The sequence below is a fragment of the Oryctolagus cuniculus genome, chromosome 9 (genome assembly GCF_964237555.1).
Source record: "Oryctolagus cuniculus chromosome 9, mOryCun1.1, whole genome shotgun sequence".
NCBI lineage: Eukaryota > Metazoa > Chordata > Mammalia > Lagomorpha > Leporidae > Oryctolagus > Oryctolagus cuniculus.
This window is the reverse complement of record NC_091440.1, coordinates 125,557,986-125,575,811: the sequence shown is the minus strand read 5'-3', so window position 1 is coordinate 125,575,811 and position 17,826 is coordinate 125,557,986. Positions and strand designations below refer to the sequence as shown.

Here is a 17,826-nt window from a genome sequence, read left to right as displayed (position 1 = left end):
TCTCAAGTTTCATGATGAACTTATTCATGTTCTTTAATTCCAGATTTACTTTCATAATAATGAGGTAATGATATAGTTTTATGATCTCTTGGATCCTGTTTTCTGTTGTTCATTTCTCAAAGTCCTACAGTTCAGCTTTATAACCTCTGAGATGCTGGTCTGATTTTCTGTTTCTCTGGACGACTTCCATATATCCAGCCTCTCTATTGCTTTTTAAATCTCTACTATTGTTCACATTTCTGTGTTAGTTTAACTTGTAAGGAAGAGTATCAACTTTTTATAACTGTACGACATCTTTTTGTGTTCTCTGGTTTGCACGAGAAGTTATCTGCTCATACCTGACTGGTTGCTCATGTTCAAAAGTAAAGCATAAAAACGCTGAGTAACATCTCTCTGCACGCAGTTGTGGTTTTATGGACCGTGATGCTCATGGCCCAGCGGCGGGACGAGGTTATTTCCTTGGGGCAACTTTTTTTTTTTTTTTTTTTTTTTTTTTTACAGGCAGAGTGGACAGTGAAAGAGAGAGACAGAGAGAAAGGTCTTCCTTTGCCATTGGTTCACCCTCCAATGGCCGCTGCGGACAGCACACTGCACTGATCTGATGGCAGGAGCCAGGTACTTATCCTGGTCTCCCATGGGGTGCAGGGCCCAAGCACTTGGGCCATCCTCCACTGCACTCCCTGGCCACAGCAGAGAGCTGGCCTGGAAGAGGGGCAACCAGGACAGAATCCGGCGCCCCGACAGGGACTAGAACCCGGTGTGCCGGCGCCGCAAGGCGGAGGATTAGCCTAGTGAGCTGCAGCGCCAGCCCTTGGGGCAACTTCTGATACCAATATTATTACTGAGGTTCTCTGTTGGGCTGTCCAACTTTGTGGCTGCCAGCAGTCTGAGAGCTGGGATGGAGGAAAAGACTAGCAGGCTCAGTAAGCAGCATCCAGCTCTGAGCTACGCTTTCCCTCTGACCCCATTTCCAGTTAAGCACCTACGCTTTCAACACTGCTCCATGATTTCTGGTCCAGAGACCTGCCCCTTTGCTGTTTTCAGTCTTCTGCCAGGTTTGGAAAGGATGCCCGGGGAGCTGCTGACTGAAGACACTTTCAAACCCTCCTTCCCTGGGCTGCCTTCATGTCCATTCCCACTGTCACAGGAATCTCGTGCCCTAAGTGTGAGCTTTGGGATGGAGTTTGTGCAGGGTATATATTGGCCTCCTCCCCAGCTAGCTTAGGCCCTCACCACAACACAGTGTCATTAAAGGCATTTCAGGAGGCAGAAGTGGAAAAAGGAGTAATGTCTGTGCTCTTTAAAATGCATTTTTCTGTAGTTTGCAATACGTAGATGAACGAACAAGAAAGTAGCAGCGCAGGCACAAGAGTTTCCATGCACCCTTCAGCCGGCCTCCCCGACACCTTACACAATGATGGCACCTCCGTCGAGCTGAGATATGAGCACTGCATGACACCATGGAGTAGCCTTCCCCTGTATCCCACCGGGTTTCCCAATGCTGCTCTTTTTCTTTCCAGGATTAACCGAGGCGTAAGCACTGCACGTGGCCGTCACCTCTCCTGGTCTCTCCAGCACAACACTCTGAAGACTGCTGTTCAGGTATTTGAGAATCTTGCATTGGTCTCTTTACTTTCTAAACATTAGAGTGCGGTTAGGGCTTTTAGAGAACACCATGGAGAAGAAGAGTACTTCACACTGCTGTACCGGGGCATCCACAGCATAAACTCAACGGTGGTGTCCTTACCTTCATGATTTCACTCAGGCAGTGTTTGCCAGATTTTTCTGTTATAATAAACATGCCTTTCATTCTATAATCTGCTATTGAGAAACCTCTAACTAGGGCTGGCACCGTGGTTCACTTGGCTAATCCACCATCTGCGGTGCCAGCACCCCGGGTTCCAGTCCCAGTTGTTCCTCTTCCAGTCCCGCTCTCTGCTGTGGCCAGGGAGTGCAGTGGAGGATGGCCCAAGTGCTTGGGCCCTGCACCCACATGGGAGAGCAGGAGGAAGCACCTGGCTCCTGCCTTCAGATCAGCACAGCGTGCCGGCTGTAACAGCCATTTTGGGGGTGAACCAATGGAAGGAAGACCTTTCTGTCTCTCTCAAGGTCTAACTCTACCTGTCTAATAAGAAAAAAAAAAAAAAAAAAGAGGAAACCTATAATTGAATCCATCTAACACTAAAGGGCGGGTACATTCAGTTCCATTATGGATATCTGAAGCTATAGAGTTTATATAGCAGCTCTGATCCTTCTTGAGTTAGTACTGGGATTTTTATTTGCCTAGGTAATATTTAATTTCATCTGTGCTTTAGAGCATCATTAAAATGTGTTCTCTGTGCATGTCACTTTATTCACTGCCCTGGAACCATCATGAATTTCTATGTAACTTTATTAGTTCTCGTATTTTTCTGAATATTTCAGTCTTTCCTTTGTAACTTCTTGAATAACTTAGAAGTGTCAGCTTGTAACTTGTCAGCAGTTTTTCTGCTGTGATCTATCACTTTAGGCCCTTTTCACAATTCTTTAGCAATATTTACGCATAGTGAAATGCACAAATCTTAACAGCATGGCTCAGTGATTTTTTCCTTGCATATGTATGTATTTATGCATGTTTATAGGCCCTAGATAGTCCTCTTATGCAGCTGCTCATCAGGAGTCACTATTCTGATTCCTACCACTCTAAGTTACTTTTGCCCTTTTCTTAAGGGTCCTAAAATTCTAGGCCACGTGGATCACACACTGGGTATGCTTTTTTGGCTGTCCTTTATTCAACTTACTATCTCTGAGATTCATCTATACTGTAGAATATATTGACAGCGTGTCTTTTTTGACAAAATTCTGGAGTAGGATTCCATTGTATGACTTACTGATGGGTATTAGCAATATTTCCAGGGATGACTACAATGAATATAGCACTTAATAAAATGATCTATTTATGCGAGAGGGAGAGGCCAAGATAGATTTCCCATCGGCTTGTCCACTCACCAAATGACTGTAAGGGCCAGTGCTAAGACAGGCCGAAGCCAGGCGCTTCCTCTGGCTCTCTGACATGGGTTGATCCGCTGCTCTCCCAGGCACACGAGAAGAAAGCTGGACCAGAAATGGTGCTGCCAGGCCTCCGCTGCATGCTCATACGGGATAGTAACCCACTGCACCCCAGTGCTGACTCTGAGTACATCACTGTGCAACATGCCTGTCTGCGTGCTGCCTGGGGTATATACAGCGTGAGCGTTAGTAGTGGCTGCCATATGCTTGCAAACCGTGGGTGGGAAAATTCTCACGAGAGGCCCACAAGCTCCACTTCCTCACCACCACTTGCTGTAATCGGTCCTTGTGGTGTCCTAGATGGCCAGAGGAGGGGTGCAGTGGCATCTCATTGTGGCTGAGGTCACATGTCTACTGGCAATTATGACATGATGCTCTGTCAAGGGTCCTTGCTCCACACAGGAGGGTCTGCTCAGCTCTTTCTTTCTCATGCTCCTGCCCGCCCCCCTCCACTCTTGCTCTTTAATCCCCTCCCCACCAAACTTGCCCTTCGTAGGTGCCTCTTACGATTAGCCAGTGACTTGGGGAAAATCAGGAACACTCACGTGTGTAGTCTGCTGTGAAAACAGACCCCTTGGCAGGCTTGAACTCTGCTTTTGTCCATCACCCCCATGAGACAGATGACTTCCGCTCGATCTTAATTCTGCATGCTTTCCGAGGAAAAGCCTGACTGTCAAGTTCCTCTTACCAAGCACCAGGGCCCTTTCGGTTCCTCCTGCGGCACTTGCTCCGTGCTGCTCTCAGCAGGCTGTGCTGCACGTTTCATTCCACCAGCAGGGTTATGTGCTGGTGAGATGTCAGGGACTTCAGCCAGAATAAAATGTCCTACCCACCAAGTTTTATAATCGAGCTGTTAGCCGTTGACGCTTGTTAGCCTTGACCCTTTCTAAAACTGTCACAAACGAGAGATTTTTTTTCTTTTGAAAATGCCACAGATTGATAAATAGATTTGAGTTTTAGCAGGAAATGTTTGCTCTTGTCATGTGACACTGTCTTAGGTATGGACATGATTTCATTGCACAATGGATTTGGTGAAAGAAGTCAGACGAACTTTTGTGAAGATATTAAAATATCTTTGGGATACAACATGTTTCACCTCACTATCTTTTATGCATTTAATCACAAACAACTTAGGCTTCACTTTCCAGTAATGAAATCTTCTGTAAACGTTATGTAAATAAGATGATACAGTACTGGAAAGTGAAGTTATAATCTATAAAGGCTATCGCTAGGGAACTATGAGGGAGTTGAACTTTATCAGTCTGACAATTTTTTTGTTCATTTACTACTATTTGTCAGAATGGAATTTTGTCGGTCAGCAACCCTTCATGCCTTAGAGACCTGTTTGATTGCATATCCTACTTCGAGGTACAACATTCCGTTTTCCCCCTTCAATATCTTTACGTGTGTTCTTTTCTGCCAGGGTGCCCTGTTCTTTCATGTCAAGTATTCCAGCAACTTCGGTGGGCAGTGTGGACCCCAGGCCCGCTCCTGCCGACCATGCTCAAGGCCGATGGACCCCTAGGGCTGCCAGGTCTCCATACTGCGCTCCAGGGAATCCCTCCATCTTTGCTCCAGGTTGCTTTCCCAAGGAACGGCACACTGATATTCGCTTACCACGCCAGCACTCACAGAACACCAGTATCCCCAGGGTTCACCATAAGATCTACCAAGTCATCTCCTTGCTGGCACCCTGCACCGCGGCTCCCGCAGGCTCAGACCTGGTCAGTCCCTGCCTGCAGTTCCCCGTGAGTTCCCCTAATCCAAGCCTCTGCGTTGCACAGATATGCCTTTGGAACCAGGGTTCTCTCTTTATGACAGAACTCTAACACAGTATGTAGTACGCACCTTGCCCTGAAAAATGTATGCATCTGTTTGCCCCCCTGAAAGAAAATCTACGTAATGGTAGGGACTGTAACCAACATTTCTGGTGTCCCCTGGAACACCTTAGACAGTGAATACACAGTAAAACTTGTGCAGGTCACAGCTCCCTCGCGGTCTCAGTTTTTTTTTTTTTTCTTTTTCTTTTTTTTTGTGATGACTACTGCTAGGCCAAAAGAAATACCTAATTGTTCCATTTATTAATGAGATGGGTCATAATTTACCAGCAATTTGAAAAGATAATACACAAAAATTGAAAGAAAAATATTTTTGCTTCATCCTTAACTACAGTTACTTACTCATGAGGATTCTGCCGCAGGCATTGCACAACTCCTTCAGGCTGCGGGAAGGACGGGACAGTAACGCTTTCCTGCCTGCTGCATGGTCATTTCTGTACGGTGCTTCTGATCTCAGAAGCCCCCATCACCAAGATATAGGAAGACAGGGAAAGCACTGGAGCACAGACAGACGGTCCAGCACCTTCCCCAGGTCTCAGTGACCCTCCCGAGCAGGCCCTGCAGCATCCTCGCCTATCTCCCCAAGTATCAGGGAATCACTGGTCTCTACCACTGCACCACTGCCTACATGCAGGGCTGTGTGCCCAGTGTTTAAAAACCCCGAACCTGCACAACAGTCACAAAAGCATCAACACAAGGCATGGCCATCGTTGCAGCAGCAACTCAGATGTGTAGCATGCACTGTGCTAAGCAGGTTAAAAGCTAGACTTTCAGCTACTGAATGCTACTTACACTTAACCAGACGGTGTGACCTAACAGAGGTGTGTGTGGAAGAGACAGCACACTAAGGCTGGAGTGTTAGGATAAAAATGCTAACGCAACACCTTAATTAGGTGCTAAAAATCAGTCATGTGCAGGCTGGCATGTCAAGTCTTGGCTCTGCTTCTGTACATCTGGCCACCCACGTGGGAGACTAGGATGGAGTTTTTGGCTCCCGGGTTTGGCCTGGCTCAGCCCCAGCTGTTGTGGGCATTTGGGGAGTGAACCAGCACTTGGTTATTTCTATTTCTCCCTCCCACTCAGATCAAGAAAAGCCTAAGAGAATAGCTAGAAACATTTTCATTCATTCCGCAGAACTGTTCTAAGAGGCAGTTAAACCCTAAAGTTGAGAACAGTTGAGTTACTAAGCAATTGTCACATTTCAATGTGGAATTATAAATATTCTATCATGTTTCAAAAAGATTTTATACTGCTTATTTCTGAAAGAGAACTTTCTACAATTAAATGATCATAACAGTTTTTAGAATGTTAGTTATGGAATACAGATTTGTGGAGTAAGAAATCCCAGGTCTCTAATTCCACAGGAGCAGAAATGCAGAAAGCACAGCAGAGATTAGATTCCTGCTTGATATCAGATAACACTATTTTCACCTACTTCTCCTAGTGTATTCCTCCGAAATCCTTCAAGGGCTGAATAGGCCCATTCCTTCCATGGTATGTGGCAAGGGTCTGGTCACTGGATGGACAACCTTCACATGCTGCCTCAAGTTTCTAAACCTATTTCACGCATCTCTTACTTATTTTAAAAAACTGCATGTTTCCAAAGGCCTCATAACAACCCTGGAGAGCAGGCAGTATTATGTACACCTTACAAATAACACATGGAAAAAAAAAAAAAAAACTGGGTCAAGATTACCTGGGACTCCAACTTAACCCTGCTTAGCGCACGCTCTGCAATGAGCTAAAATGCTGTTCATCACAGGTTACAGGAAATTCAGCACAAAATAATTAAGGGGAAAAATGCTCAGCCTCAGCAGAGACCATGAACGCATTCAGACTGTTTCATCTGATTCGCTCACTGCGTGAGAGGCAGCCTTCTCCCTGTCTACTTATTCCTGCCACTGACCTTGCCTCCCGTTTCTCAGGAGCTCTACACACGGGGTCATCTGAGCATGCAAGCCTTCACACTGAGTCTGACAAGCATGGCTCAGGTTATCTGTGCATCCTTGGAACAGGGGTGGAAAATCATCAGCAGCCTAAGCAGAGATTAGAGAGTAGGTAAAGTCTCACCTGAACCACACAGCTCAACACTACCCTTCCTTCTGGGCAGACAACGACCGGCCCAGGAGGCACTGAGGAATGCCTCAGATGCTGCCATTCTGAGCTGGAAATGACTCTGAAAATTTACAACAGGCTGCATATACTCTGTCCAGCATGCTTGGGGCCAGACGTGTTCCAGATGGCAGTGTTTTGGAACACTGGCATAGATGTTATCTGTTCAGTACACCTCAACTGAAAATGCTCAACCTGTATGTGAAACTGAGTCATGCTTCCATCCGCCCAAAGTTCACTACTTTACTGTGACCTAGAACTTCTGCTTGTACTCCTGCAGCTGTTCATTCCCCTAGAGCAAGTATGATACTTGCTCAAAGTAAACATTCTGCTCAAGCTGAACGCAATTATCTTTGCCTCTCCCAGATGAGTTTCCAAGTATTTCACTGAATAACAATAATAAGAATCATTTCAGTTTGGCACCCAGTAGGCAATCTGTTGAAAAGTTCCTTTAAGAAATTATAACATTCAAAGCACTACTTTTGATGACCCTCCTCTTAGTAAAATGTTCCATTTAAAAACTATCGAGAATCTAAAGAGCCAAACTGTAGAGCTGCAGATCAGTACATTTGTGAAGGATTAAGAGGTCTCTTCATTTGGTACTTGCTGTATGCACTTGCTCAAATTTCACACATTAGGCTTAATGTAAACTTTCCAAAAAACACTGAGATGGAAATGCTCACTAACCTAATCTAATCATTATGCGTTGCATTATGTATTACACATAATAAAGTTATCATCTACCTTATGTCCCAGCCATCCCACTCCTGGGAATTGATCCAAACGAGGAGAAGCCAGTATATGCAAGAGTTATCTGTATCCACATGTTTGTAGCAGCTTAGAGAAAATTTGCTGTGCATACACACACACACACATACATATGATGGAATACTACTCAGTCACAAAAAAAGAATGGAATCCTGTCACTAGCAACAAAATGGATGCTATGGGCGAACAGTATGTTCACTGAAATAAGCCAGTCCCCCACAGACAAATATCACTTTTTTGCTTTGATATGTGGTAACTAATATAGACAGTAATGCATACGAGTGTGCAGGGGTCTCCAATCGAAAAGGAAACAAAGTTGCTAAGCCTTTGCTCCACAAGGTAGCTAAGCCTTTGCTCGAGTTTGCCGCATCTCAGTGACTCAGCGCTTCCAACAATCCAAGATGGCCCCTGGGAAGGTACCTAGCCGGACACGAGACTTCCGTATTCGTGAACACTATGTGTCCTAAGCTGTGACTGGCCCCTGAAGGCGTGCCTGGCCCCTGTCCTGCCTTACCTTTTAGCTGGTTGGCTCGATTCCCTTATGCCCTGGACAGCCCCCTTTCTGTGTCTATAAAAGCTCTTCCACTCCCAATAAAGTTGAGAACCCAGCTGCGCCCTGGGCGTTGACTGATCTCCCGGCTCTGGTGTGGTTCCTTTGCCACCTACACTCATCATCCCGCTCGGCCCCCAAGCTCCCCTGGCTGGCCCTGAGGAGCCCTATGGGACCTGCTGCCCCGTGACGAGCAGCTTGAGTGAAAGTGACATTCTGATATAGCCCTTGTCTATACTCCTGAGGAACAGTGGTGTTTCTTTATATGGTAGAGTATTACACTTGTGATTAGAAAGTGAATTCAGAGTATCTCACTGCAAAAATCAAAAAACATGGAGAGGAAGAGGGAGGGTAATGTAGGAAGTATCTTAATGTTCTTACAGCTGTATATATCAAATACATGATCTGTTCCCTTTAGAAAATAAAATCACACCATTACCCCATAACAACTACTTTCAGGAGGCCTGCAGTCTAGCAGAGGAGACACAGACACAGAGCCTTCACCAGTGATCTCTTGGGACAGTGGCACACTGATCCACCGGAGGCCATCAGAGCACACTTGACTTAAATTGCTAGGAAGAAGGTCTCCCCAGTGAGGAAGAGCGAACAGCAGCTGAGACGGAGAGACTATGTGAGGCAGGATGGCAGAGAAGGGTGGTCCAGGTCACCAAAACATTTCTATTTTAGGTAGCTGAACTTTTCCTTAGGTGCTGCACGGAAGCAATGAGGAATTTCAAGTGGGATAGTGACCTTCACTTTTTATACTCACCTGAAAAAAAAAAAAAAAAAAGGAACAGAGTCCTATACAGGTGGCCGTAGTCAGCACTATAGACAGCAAGACCATGAACGCAGCTTGCATGGAAGGACATAGTTTTAAGGATGATTTAGCGAGTACCATGAAAGTTTTAGAGGCATGAAAATGGGGATGAGAGAAAGAAGACCTAGGATGAAAATAATCATTGTGCTTTTACTGATTATAAAAACTTTTTTTTTTTTTTTTTTTTTTTTTACAGGCAGAGTGGACAGTGAGAGAGAGAGACAGAGAGAGAAAGGTCTTCCTTTGCCGTTGGTTCACCCTCCAATGGCCGCCGCTGCAGCCGGCGCACCGCGCTGATCCTGGCAGGAGCCAGGAGCCAGGTGCTTTTCCTGGTCTCCCATGGGGTGCAGGGCCCAAGCACCTGGGCCATCCTCCACTGCACTCCCTGGCCATAGCAGAGAGCTGGCCTGGAAGAGGGGCAACCGGGACAGAATCCGGCGCCCCGACTGGGACTAGAACCCGGTGTGCCGGCGCCGCAAGGTGGAGGATTAGCCTATTGAGCCACGGCGCCGGCCCTGATTATAAAAACTTTACAATAACTGAAGAAGCAGCTGTGGAAGGCTTCTGGGGTTGTTACACTATCTAGCCTGTTAAGCAAAACAGAAGCACTATTTCCTTTTCTGAAAGAAAGGTCAAGTGGCTATGCTCAATGTCTGAAAGAAAACTTGACCGCTGATTGTCATGTCTGTGGCTTTGGGGGAACACATAACCCCAAATTACAGCGGCTGTGGTTATACACTGTTAGGCAGCGCTTCCACGTCACACACAGCTAGAGTGTCCATCTGCACCGGAGTCCTTTTACAGGACTTTGCTACAACAGCAAAATTAATGACTGTCCTCTGCCTGCCTAGTTAGCTGTCAGTAACAAATGTACTCTGCTTTATTTAGCAAACATTTTTCAAGGGATCTGAAATTACTTTAATATGAAAATCAATAAGCCAGAGTCATAAATTTTCTTTTTAATATCTAATGGAAAAAGAAAAGACAATCTACCATCAGCATATGACTTAGTCTGAATTTATGACCGAGGCCAAACAAAAACCTCTCAGATGAGTTCTGAGAACGAAGGGCCACATCCCCTGCACACTGGGTCTTCTGTCATGCTTTGCCGTCCATCTCCTTGGTGAGAGCCAGCATTCGCAGGGGCAAACACCGAGGTGGCAAATTCTAAAGCAGAAGCTACTTTACCCCCACTTCATTTCTCCAGAGTACTTTCAGTAACCCGAGTTCACACCCACTGTTTCTGCTTTGCCACCCTCTGTCCTGTCTTCCTTCCTACTGTGACTTAGTGGCTAGACAAAAAGGGGAATGGCTCTCAATTAGGTGTTCAGACTTCTTTCTTGGGTTCAGCAAAGTGACCTAAACTCTAGATTTAAAAAAAAAAAAATGCCTGGCAGGCTTTTTTTTTTTTTTTTTTTTTTTGACAGGCAGAGTGGACAGTGAGAGAGAGAGACAGAGAGAGAAAGGTCTTCCTTTGCCGTTGGTTCACCCTCCAATGGCCGCCGCTGCAGCCGGCGCACCGCGCTGATCCTGGCAGGAGCCAGGAGCCAGGTGCTTTTCCTGGTCTCCCATGGGGTGCAGGGCCCAAGCACCTGGGCCATCCTCCACTGCACTCCCTGGCCATAGCAGAGAGCTGGCCTGGAAGAGGGGCAACCGGGACAGAATCCGGCGCCCCAACCGGGACTAGAACCCGGTGTGCTGGCGCCGCAAGGTGGAGGATTAGCCTATTGAGCCACGGCGCCGGCTTTTTTTTTTTTTTTTTAATTCATTTGACAGGTAGAGTTATAGACAGTGAGAGAGAGACAGAGAGAAAGGTCTTCCTTCCGCTGGTTCACCCCACAAATGGCTGCTATGGCAGGCACTGCGCCAATCCAAAGCCAGGAGCCAGGTGCTTCTCCTGGTCTCCCATGCAGGTGCAGGGCCCAAGCACTTGGGCCATCCTCCACTGTACTCCCGGGCCACAGCAGAGAGCTGGACTGGAAGAGGAGCAACCGGGACTAGAACCCGGCACCCATATGGAATGCTGGCACCGCAGGCGGAGGATTAACCAAATGAGCCACAGTGCCGGCTCCCCTGGCAGGCTTTTAAAAACCCGGTTTCCTCAGTGAGGCCTCCAGCAGTGCCGCCAAGGGAGCAGAGAGCAGAAAGAGTGAGGGCCTCTTCCAGGGGGCAGGAGCTGGGCAAACAGTGGAGGGAGCTGTTGTTCGGCCCAGGGACCCTGGAACGGGAGGACGGGGCCCTGAACGCTCTGGCACAGGCCACAGTGCAGGGCCAGAGGACAGCACCTTACCTTCCACGCTTCCCTCACAGCACCTCCAATGCAGCAGCCATGCATGGGGGTGTGCGTGTGTGACTGCTTCCACCTGTGCACAGATCAGCTGAAGGAGCCTTGCTCTTCACTAGGCAAAAACACACTAAGCAACTCCTTTACTCACTTGGCTTTAAACGACCGCTAAGTGGTTATTATGCATTGCACACGGTGACCTGCAGCCTAGAGGGCTCACCCCCCACGCGAGGTCCGTATTTCTCTCTGGCGACTCGACACTTCCTCTAGGACTATGAGTGGGCATCACAAACTTGGTGCACACGAATCGGATTTTTGTGCCCATGAAACTCGGCTCTCCTCACCATAGTAAATGAGGTCACTATCTGAAACCACCATCTCTTCAGTCATTTATTCTCGTAGTCACTTCTTTTTAAAACCCAGATTTCTCCAGATACTACATAAAATAAAATTCACCAGTATGAAGTGTATATTTTGATAAGTTTTCTAGACTGAAACCACCACCAAGATACAAAACATCACCATCACCCCCGAAATGTTCCCCTAGCCCTGGCATCTACTACTTTGCTTTCTCTCGTCTCACTCTATCTGCTCTAGAATCCCAGAGCAATGCAGTCCCAGGACATGCGTGTTTGCTGCAGCAGCACTCTTTCACAACTCTCATCTACAGTGGCAGCCTGCCACCCCACTCAGCCAAACACACACATAACCCTGAACGTCTTCCTTCCTATCACCATACAGAATTTATCAACCTCCACGAGCACTCCTAAGGGCTAGGGATCTGGTCTGTCTGCTCAGGGCTGCAGGCCAAAAACAACCAACAACGCCGACACATGGTAAATGCTCCATGAAGATTAGTGAATAAATCCAGGAAAATATCTTCGTCCAGTTTTATTCCCATTGAAATAATCTATTCACTTCCTAGGATGATGAAAACTCGCATTAACTGCTCAATGAGCTGAGTCTGTAGTCGGTACTAAGATGAGAATGTTGGGAGGTGTAACAGTAGCACTGCCCCTTGCTAGGCCTCTGGGGTTAGGCTGCCTGGACTCAACTCTGCCTGGTGCCTCCGGCAAGGACGTGTATGGCCTTGACCATGCTACATCAACTCTGTAAACCTTAAGTTCCATATCTGTGAAAACACAAAGATTCACAGGACCCACCCTACGATGTAGCAGAAACAAACTGAGGTCATTTCTATAAACAAATGCAAGAGTTCCTCGCATTTTACATTTAATTAAAATATGCTCTTACTGCCATAGGCAAAACTAACAAAGAAAATCCCTTAGTAACACCTTCACTGCCCAAATAAGCTAATATGATGATATATCAAAGCGTTCATGGAAGAACAGATTTAAAAAGATTTTACTTTGCTGTGAATAACTGTTGACATCCCTGCATAGGTTTTTGATAACATGCATTTTCCATGAACTTCTTACTACACTTGATCTCAGCCAAAAGGCCGAGATGCGATCCGTGACCTTTTTAAAGTGGCCTTTATAACTGTTGAGAATTAAATCTAAGTAAGATGTGAACATGGAGAATTACTACTGCTTTCCCCTTGTCATTATGATCATTTCTCAGTTTTTATAATGCATAATATTTCACCTGTTAATTATAGATCTGAACCTCACACTTAAAACATTACAGGGTCGGAGCAGAAGGAAGAGGCAGGCTTTCAGGTTCCTATCAGCGGTAGCCCAGCAGTGAAGTCTCTTTATAAACTACCACAACACAACTGACTTAGGGTAACTAATGAAACTCGTCGGATTCTTACAGAAACGGTTCTGAAATAACTATTTGCTTTTTCCACTTTGCTTTTAACTAAGGGATTAACATCATTAATGAATGAAGTGATGCCTGTAATTTTTTCTGAAATGTGGAATGAAGACAATGAAACTGCAGAAAGTCCCTTCCAGAGTATGCACTCTTCAAGGCTCTGTCTGGCAGGCATACTGCTTTCTACATGCCTGTCTCGCTTGCTACTGTCTTACACCTAGCATATTTTACTTTTCTGGATGATTTTCAACAGACATTACTAGCTTACTTTTCTCTCTTTTGGGAATTTAGAGCCAAAAGTACAATGCAGTCCCAGGGAATGACGTCAACCAGAGGTGGGACAGGAGGCCCCAGGTCCTCTGGACCCCAGTGCACACACGCTGATCCCCCAGCACTGGGTGCCTGCACAGACACCCTTTGTGAGAGATCCAGGTCTAGACTGAGAGCTTCTTCACCCGAGGCAGGCACGCAACCCGGCCCATCAAAATTGGCAGAAAAACCTCAAGGCTAACGCTCCTAATAATCCCCACCACACGCAGTGTCCTAAGACTGGAAGGGAACCCTCAGCTCCGCAGTATTCCTGGGGCCTGCCCAGGGAGCGGCTCAGCACCTGGCATGCTGCAGAGGCCGAAGGGCCAGAGAGAACCACCAAGGCGGTTTAACCTAGAGGCTGCCAGTTGCTACCGCCCTTCGTCCCCCAAGTGCAGAGCAAGCAGGTACCGAACCCGAGACTCCTGCTGCTTTTCTGGGTGCTGCCTTGTGGGGAGCAATCTGGACTGGACTGAGTTACTGGAATTAAGACTTATTCTATGCATCTGCTCTCCCACAATATGGCGCTGGGAGAGAAGTAAACAGCTTCTACACAGGTGCCTCCAGTTCAACCAATAAACTGTAGGACTTGCTCCTGATTGGAGAGCAGCGTACTCGGTGTGTGGGCAGCCGAGTTGGGATTGGCAGAGGAGGACTATAAAGGAGGAGAGAGACAGCATGCACCGGGAACATCTATGGGGAACATCTAAGGGAACCCGTGCAGCCCCCAGAGAGCCGGCCGGCGGTGTGCCGCTCCCCTGCGGAAGTGGGGAATGCGGCCAGGGGGAACCGCCCTTCCACGGAGGTGGAAGGGATAGTAGCCAACCCGGGAAGAACCAGCAGCAAACCCGGGGAGGGCCGAGCAGACAGAAAGAACAGCGCAGGGTCCTGTGTCGTTCCTCCACGAAGAGGGGGAGCGACATAATGGTGCCGTGACTCGGATATGAAACCTAGGACGGATAGGAAACCTAGGACGGATAGGAAACTTAGGAGGGAAGAAATGACTCGGATTAGGAAACCTAGCTCGGATAGGAAACCTAGGACGGATAGCAAACTTAGGAGGGAAGAAACGGGAAGAACTGGGAAAATACCGGAGAGAGAGATTAGCAAACAGCCTAGGGAAAAGCCGGACGAAAAGGGTGCCGGAAGACGCTATTGAAAGCCTAGGCATAGACTCGGATACGGAATACGGGGGAAGCTGGGAGAAATCTCTAAGGTCGAAAGCGAAAGTGAAAGCTAGAACAAACAGACTCGGATGCGGACTGTGGGGAGAGGCCAGGAGAAATGAGGGAGGAGTATTGTTGGAGGAAAGCATGGGGAAACATACCGGGTAGAGAAAAATGTTAGGGAAATTGAAGCCGCGGGGGACAGGCCAAGGCGGAAACGAAAGCCACTTTGGGATTCTCAAGTTAGCCCGGGAATAGGGGGCGAAAAGTTGAAACCAGAAGTTGAAACGTAAGCCAGATTGGGATCCGTCTGATTAGCCCGGGGAGCAAAGGACGGGAAGCCAAACCGTGGGGCGGAGACGTAAGCTGGGTTGAATTCGCCAGGCTAGCCCGGGGAACTTAGATTGAATGCTAGTGGCGGACACGTAAGCTACGCTGTGTGACTCGCGGAGGCTGCCGTGCGCAGAGAGAGCGTGCGGGGCACAAGTAGATAGGGAACGGGGCTGGCGCGAGGCCGTGGTGCAGACGCGAAGGGCGTGGAGACCGCGGAGCGCGCGAAGCCAAGCCGCGCAAAGCCGGGAAGCCGCGCAGATGAGAGAGGCACGGGCTGAAGCGGCTCAGAGCCGAGAAGCAGCCTCGGGGCGAGCGCCGCCGGGAAGCCGCAGGGATAAGAGAAACAGAAGTTTAGAAGTAAAAGTGAGAGAAATAGGAATGCTGGAAGATAGAAGTAAAATGGGAGAGGTAGGAATGCCCGGAGATAGAGAAATAGAGAAAAATAAGGCCTCCCCTCAACATGCCAATTAGAAGGCTTGGATTCGGTCTGCCCGATTAGTGAGGCGATGAGCACCTGGGCGGCTAGCCGCAGGTCACCGAAGACAGGCACGAATTAACATCAGTAAAGCTTCCCCACAATACAACAATTAGGAGGCTTGGATTCGGTCTGCCTGATTTAAGGCGGTAAGCGCCAGCAAAGCTCGACCAGAGTATGAGCTGCAGGTCACCGAAGATAGGCACGAACCAACACTAATAAGTCTCCCCCACAATACGGCAATGAGAAGGCTTGGATTCGGTTTGCCTGATAGGTTTTGTAAACACCTGCAGGCAGTTCTAGCAGAGCAGAGTATGCGCTGCAGGGCACCGAACACAGGCACGCATCAGCGCCTAAAAACCTCCTCACAACATGGCGAAGAGAGGACCCGGATTCGGTTTTCCTGATTGATAGGACTTGTAAGAGCCTGTGGCAACTCTAGCAAGTAGAGCAGAGTGTGTGCCGCGGGACACCGAAGACAGGCGCGTATCAACGCCAAAAGATAAAAAGAAAGGGGGATCTGTGGGGAGCAATCTGGACTGGACTGAGTTACTGGAATTAAGACTTATTCTATGCATCTGCTCTCCCACAATATGGCGCTGGGAGAGAAGTAAACAGCTTCTACACAGGTGCCTCCAGTTCAACCAATAAACTGTAGGACTTGCTCCTGATTGGAGAGCAGCGTACTCGGTGTGTGGGCAGCCGAGTTGGGATTGGCAGAGGAGGACTATAAAGGAGGAGAGAGACAGCATGCACCGGGAACATCTATGGGGAACATCTAAGGGAACCCGTGCAGCCCCCAGAGAGCCGGCCGGCGGTGTGCCGCTCCCCTGCGGAAGTGGGGAATGCGGCCAGGGGGAACCGCCCTTCCACGGAGGTGGAAGGGATAGTAGCCAACCCGGGAAGAACCAGCAGCAAACCCGGGGAGGGCCGAGCAGACAGAAAGAACAGCGCAGGGTCCTGTGTCGTTCCTCCACGAAGAGGGGGAGCGACACTGCCTGTCTTGCAACACTGGTGGGATGGAGCATACGGATTAAAACAAAGCAATGCCCGCCATCTCTGCTTGAGCGATTGGTGTGGGTCGTCGCAAGCCCAGTCCACGAAGGGGATCAGAGATTGGTCTTTTTAATAATGCACAGAGAGTCAAGAAAAATAAAGAGGGACTGACGTCCGCAGGAGAGGAAAAGCACCCATCTTGTTCAACTAAGCCTAATGCAATGAAGACAGATGCTTTACCTGACAGAATACAAAGCAGGCATCATAAAGATGTTTAATGAGGTCAGTGTGACCATATAGGAACAGAGTGAGGATTTCAACCAAGATAGAAAATACTAGAAACTAGCAAACAGATATCTTGGAACTGAAAAACATCCCAATAGGGGTTTCCACAACAGATTAGATTGAGCAGAAGTGCAGGTCACAAAGCTTGAAGACATTGCACAGGAGTCTGAGTAAAAAAAGCTGAAAGAACTTCAGGGAAAAATCAAGCAGAGCGATGTACACATTACAGAGGTCCCGGAGGAGGAGAGAAAGGGCAACAGAAAGATTATCTAGATAGATAATGAGCGGAAATTTCCGAAATCAGGAAAAGGAAATCAACGTGCAAATCCAGAAGGTCCAGTAGACCCGAAATAACACAACCCCCCCCCCAAAAAAAAAACCAGGGTGAGACATTACAATCATCAACTTATCAAAAGCTCAATTCACAAGGTAATTTTGAAAGTGGCAAGAAACCATACAAGGCAATCTCAATAAAATTATGAATAGACTTATCAGCAAAAACTCGGAAGGGAATGGAATGATACATTCAATGTGTTAGGAACAAAAACTCAAATGACTATCAACCCGGGGAAAATTATCCTTCAAAAAGGAAGAAGACACAAAGAAATGCAGAGTAGTAAAACCTGGGGAATTCATCACGGCCAGCTTAGTGCCTTACCAGACATGCCACATGGACAGGAGTGCTTAGCCTAGTGGATAAAACGTCAGTGAGGACACCCGCTTCCCGTACCGAGTGCCTAGGTGCAACTCCCATCTTTCAGCTACTGCAGACCTGTGGGAGACCCAGGCTGCAGGCATTGGCCGTGGTGAAGTTACTTCTTTGAGAGGCAGAAAGAGGTAAGTAGAAAAAAAAAAATACTGAAGAAATGCTTAAGGGAGTAACTCAGGTTGAAATGACAATATTCTAGGCAGTAAATCAAAGTATATAAACCTCCCTGATAATGTTCATAAATAAGTACAGCTCACTGAAACACCGGATTGACAGAAGGTGACTCACCTTCCATCAATATAAAAAGTAAAACAGAGATAATTAAAAACAACTAGAACTACAAAAATATGTTAGTGG

General features: G+C 47.4%; 1 protein-coding gene and 1 long non-coding RNA gene across 27 annotated transcripts in view; one reads left to right on the top strand and one right to left on the bottom strand.

The window, feature by feature from the left end:
• Positions 1–5,039, top strand: part of LOC138843894 (uncharacterized) — a 109,032-nt gene extending 103,993 nt beyond the window's left edge. For both annotated transcript variants that reach the window (XR_011379045.1, XR_011379046.1), the window contains exons 2-3: positions 1,521–1,602; positions 4,472–5,039. This is a non-coding gene — a long non-coding RNA (uncharacterized lncRNA). The remainder of the gene's footprint in view (positions 1–1,520; positions 1,603–4,471) is intronic.
• Positions 1–17,826, bottom strand: part of CCDC91 (coiled-coil domain containing 91) — a 344,415-nt gene that overhangs the window by 75,204 nt on the left and 251,385 nt on the right. The gene's annotated exons all lie outside the window — the stretch shown is intronic.